Genomic DNA, 5147 nt, shown 5'->3' with positions numbered 1-5147 from the left:
ACTCTGACTCATGGAAATTCCATGTGTATCCAAGTAGAACTATGTGTTAGTCTGGGTTGACTGGAGAAACAAAACCAGACACTCATGCGAATATAGGAAAGAGCTGTATATAAAAGAGCAATTGTATATTTAGAAAACATCCCAGCCCAGTTCAGTTCATCATGTCTGATATTAGCCCATATATGCAATACTAGTACATACATTTCTCTTTAGACTAAAACACAGCACATGCAATGATGAAGAATGCAGGAAGATCATAAGCCAATAGGTAGAAGGTCTTGTGGATCCAGCAGTGGTGGATGTATCTCAATGCTGGTGCAAATCTCCACACGTCTCCACCAGCTCTCTGAGTGTGTCAACAGCACTCAGAAAGGGAAGGCAGAGAGTTTGTGTGTTCTGCCTCCAGGGAGGAAGACAGGAGTTCCTAGAACCCTCAGGACAAGGCCAAGTCCACAGAGAGGACTCATTGGCTATGAACTGATTCACAGGCTGGACTCCACCTCTTCGCTTAAATTAACAGGATATTATGCAATTTCTAAAAAATAAATCGCTTAAGGGTTTCATATTCCATGATTATTTCTCTACTTCTATCACAAAAATGTGTAATTTTCATCCTATAAACATTTTCTTTTCATTCAACATATATAGACACTGTCTTCCTTCTAATGTCTACTCTTAGCATCTTAAATCTGTTATGGTCACATCCCTAAAATTGCTTGTCCATTTTTTTTAAACAGCTCAACTCATTGCCATCTAGTCAACCTGAACTCATGGTGGAAAAAGTGGACGGCTCCTGTGAGTATCCAGGGCTGTAAATACAGGAATTGAAATTGTTTTTCTCTCATGGAGCAGCTGGTGGGAATGAATTGTTGACCTTGCTGTTAGCAACCCAACTTTGAACCCACTAGCCAGCAGGAGTTGCAATCCTAATCGCTGAAAAAATTGATTTCAAAATTAAAGCTATAAGAAGAGATTAGGAGGAGCACTATATAGTACTTGAAGTATCAATAGAGCAGAATAAGTGGGCATAATAAACAATTATTTATTTATTTATTTATCTATTTATTTATCTATCTATTTATTTATGTATTTGTTTGTTATTTTTAATATGCCCTAGCATGAAACAGCTCTGCCCATGATCTAGGCATCAAGCTAGGATGAACAAAGGGCTGCCAGTCTGCTCTGCCCCTGACTGATATAAGAGACGCCACTAATCAGGTGTCTCTTTGCCCATAGCCAGGGGATCATGATAAACCTTTATGCACCCAAACAGATATCCATGACAATTTTCAATCATTTGCTCTAGAAGATTTAAAAAAGAAACCACAGGCTCAACAAACATAGTAGGTGGCCTTAACCCATCTTTGATAAATATAGATCATAGGGAAAGGAGCTTAACAAGGAAGCTTTAGAGCTAAACTACAATTAGACAAATTGACTTGATAAATATTCTCAGAGATCTCCACCCAAATGCAAAAATAAGATCACATTTTTTCCAGCCAATATGGCACATATTCCAATATAGACCATGTGTTGGACACAAATCCAACCTATGTAAATTCAAAAATATAGAGGTCACTCAGACTACCCTCTTTGACCAATATGCTATAAGGCTGGAAATCAACAAAGAAGTAAGAAAACAACTGCAAACAATTGGAGGATGAATAATTCTCTGTTGCAAAATTAGTGGGCATTTATCAAGATCAGAGATAAAATCAGGAAGTTCTCAGAAACCAGTGGGAATGAGAATATGATAAGCAAACTTTGGGACACAAGAAAAGCAGGAAGTTTGATAAAGATAAATGCACTCATGAAAAAGCAAAAGAGACTTAAGATTGATATGGTGGCATAAAATCTCCAGCAATTAGAGCAGAATCAACAGGAAAATCCTACTAACAGCAAAAGAAATAAAAATTAGGACAGAAATAAATGAGTGGGAAAAGAAGAAAATTATACAAACAAAAACCAATGCAACAAAAACCTGATTATTTGAAAGGATTAACCGAATTGATTGACCCCTGGCAAGCCTAACCAAGGATGGAAGGGACAAATATCAATAGTCAGCATAGGGATGAAACAGGGGAAATTACAATGGACTCTAATGAAATTAAAAGGCTAATTACACAGTACTATAAATGCCTGTACTTCCATGAACAACTTGGAAGACATGGAAAAATACATGTAAAAACAATTTCTTCCTAGATTATCCCAGATGGACATCAAGTACCTCAATAGACCCATAGTAATGGAAGAAATAGACAGAGTTATGATGGAAATACCAACTAAAAATCCTCCAGGCCAAATGGATTCAGAGGGGCAATTCTACCAAGCATTCAGGTAAGATCTGACACCAATACTACACAAACTTTTCCAAAGCATAGAAAACTATGGCAAACTCCCAAACTCTTTCTATGAAACTAGTATAACACTGATACCTTAAGAGGGCAAAAATCCCACAATATGTGAAAATTACAGACCAATATCGCTAATGAAAATTGATGAAAAATACTTAACAAAATACTGGCCAATAGAATACAATTATTTTTAAATGAATAATTCATCATCATCAATTGTGCTTAATTCCAGGAATGGTTCAAAATCTGAAAATTCATCAGCATTATTCATCACATTGGTAAGTAGAATGGTAAAAACCAGATGATAATATTAATAGATGCAGAAATGGTATTGGACAACATACAACTGTGTTGAACCATATCCACTCAAAAAGATAGGAATGGAAGGAAAATTCCTCAATACGTATAAGCTATATATGAAATCCAAAATCCCACGTGGTAGTCAATGGGAAAAAGGCCAAAGTAATCCCACTGAAAAAGGAGACCAGGCAAGGATGTCCCTTGGCGCCACTTCTATTTAATTTGTAAATAGAAGGAGGAGGTCTTAGCTAACAACATAAGGCAAAAGAAAGATATCGAAGTTATTCATCTGGGGGAAGAAGAGGTGAAATTTTCATCATTTTCAGATGATATAATTTTATATATGGAAAACTCCAAACACTTCACAAGAGGAGCAGCAGAAGTGACAGAGGACTATAGCAGAGTTGACAGATACAAGATCAATAACAGAAGAGTATCGGACTGTTTTATACACTGAACGAGCCCATGGAAGAGGAGATAAAAAAGGTAGTATCCTTTACAATAGTCCAACACAATTTGAAATATCTAGGATTACCTAGATGTTTATTAGCTAAGCACAAAAGGACAAGTACTACATGAATCCACTGAAGTAAGCTCAAAAAAAAATTCAAAAGGGGCATAGGGAAGAAGAGGCTGTATACATATGTCCTTGGGGTGAGGCCCAGGTAATATGGCAGGGGCCAGACTAAACTCAAGGACACATGGGATACATATGGTAGCCCATTAAGAGGGAGGATTGAAAAAGCTATGGGTAGCCAGGGGAGCAGGGCACAAACCCACATGGGAGGTTATTGATTGTGTTTCCACAGGAAAAGAGGGACCAGGGTTAAACCCAGAGCTCCAAGACAAGAATGCAACACACTGTCATGAAGCAAGGAACCGATAAAGAGGCCTGAGGGGCCGGCCCCATTAACAACTAAGTGTACAGCACCACCCTCCCCCCAAGAAGAATTCACTTCAGAGGACAAAACTGACGCTACAGCTCAAGAAGAGGGGAAGAAGACTGGTCTGGTCAGAGCACACAGAGCCAACAAGGGGGCATACGGGAAAAAAGAAATGAATGGCGTGGATCCTGGGCCACCAAGTCCTGAGGACAATGTTCCTGCTCAGAAAAGCAATGCACAGAGCGGACCACAGGGATGACCCCACCATGGGATACAGCGTTCGTCATTGGCCCATAGCACCATTAGGGACAACACTAGAGACACACAGCGGGAACTGTGTCTGCCATGAGCTCACCATGCCGAAGCCAGCCTCTGGGGCCATGCAGCAGAGCAGCGTGGGAAGCAGAGCAATGAAGTCTGGAGGGATAGAAGCGGTGCCAGGGCATGGCACCACATCAGACTTGACTGGAAAGTGCTTGTGAAGGAAAACAAACAGACCCTGAATTATTCATTCATTTATGTGTGTATGCATTTGTGTGTTGTTGTTGTAGCTATTGTTTTACTTTCTGTTGTTGCTTCTTGGTACTCAATCCTTTGGTAGTATATAACAGGTCTGCCTGGAAGGGACAGGTGGAATAAACAAACCAGAAGAGAGAACAACGGGGTGACAGTTCAGGGGGACATGGGGATAGGGGTGGTGGAAGAAAGGAAGAGGGTGTTAACAAGCCCAGGGACAAGGGAATAACAAGTGACCCAAAATCAGTCTCAAGGAGGGTGTGGGAGGTCTGGCAGGGCTGGATCAAGGGCAATGTAATGGAGAGGAATTCCTAAAACCCAAATGAAGGCAGAACATGATAGTGGGACAAGAGGAAAGTACAAAGAAACAGAGGAAAGAACTAAGAGGTAAAGGGTAGTCATAGAGATTTAAATACAGACATATAAAGATGTAAACATATTTATATATGAGGAGGGGGAATAGATCTATGTACATATATTTATAGGTTTAGTATTAAGGAAACAGATGGACAGTGGGCCCCTGCCCAAGTACTCCCTCAACACAAGAACACTTTGTTCTAAAAATTCAGCAGTCTGAGATGCTCACTTGTCTGGCACAATTGCTGAAGACAAGGGGTGCACAAGCAAATGTGGCGAAGAAATCGGATAGTGCCCAGCTACCAAAAAATATAGCACCCGAAGTCATAAAAACCTGAAGATAAACAAGCACCCATCTAGCGGGGAGACAGCAAAACCCACATGGAAGAAGCACACCGGCCTGTCCAGACTCGATCGATGAGGACAAAGTGGGTGCGTAAGAAAAAGTTGTGAACAAAGCTGATGGTGCCTGCCTAGCAAATGATGTAGCATCAGGGGTATTAAAGGCTTGAAGACAATCAGGCGGCCATCAAGCTAAGAAACCACAAAGCCTACAAGGTAGAAGCACACCAGCCTACCCCGACACGAACACTGAAGACAAAGTGGATGCATGGGCAAGTGTGGTGAAGAAAGCTGGTGGAGCCCAGTTGTCAAAATATATAGAATCTGGTGTCTCATAGGCTGGGAGATAAACAAGGGGCCATCTAACTGAAAAACCACAAAGCCCACATGGAAA

The 5147-nt window shown here is 40.5% G+C and overlaps 1 non-coding gene across 1 annotated transcript; it reads right to left on the bottom strand.

Moving 5' to 3' along the window:
- Window positions 1-1104: 1104 nt before the first annotated feature.
- Window positions 1105-1245, bottom strand: LOC142444218 (small nucleolar RNA SNORA48). The gene has a single exon (XR_012783870.1). It is a non-coding gene; the product is annotated as a small nucleolar RNA SNORA48 (small nucleolar RNA).
- Window positions 1246-5147: the final 3902 nt, after the last annotated feature.

Source organism: Tenrec ecaudatus, chromosome 3 (genome assembly GCF_050624435.1).
Source record: "Tenrec ecaudatus isolate mTenEca1 chromosome 3, mTenEca1.hap1, whole genome shotgun sequence".
Taxonomy (NCBI): Eukaryota; Metazoa; Chordata; class Mammalia; order Afrosoricida; family Tenrecidae; genus Tenrec; species Tenrec ecaudatus.
Note: the sequence above shows the minus strand (reverse complement) of the source record. Positions and strands in the feature narration are given on the sequence as shown.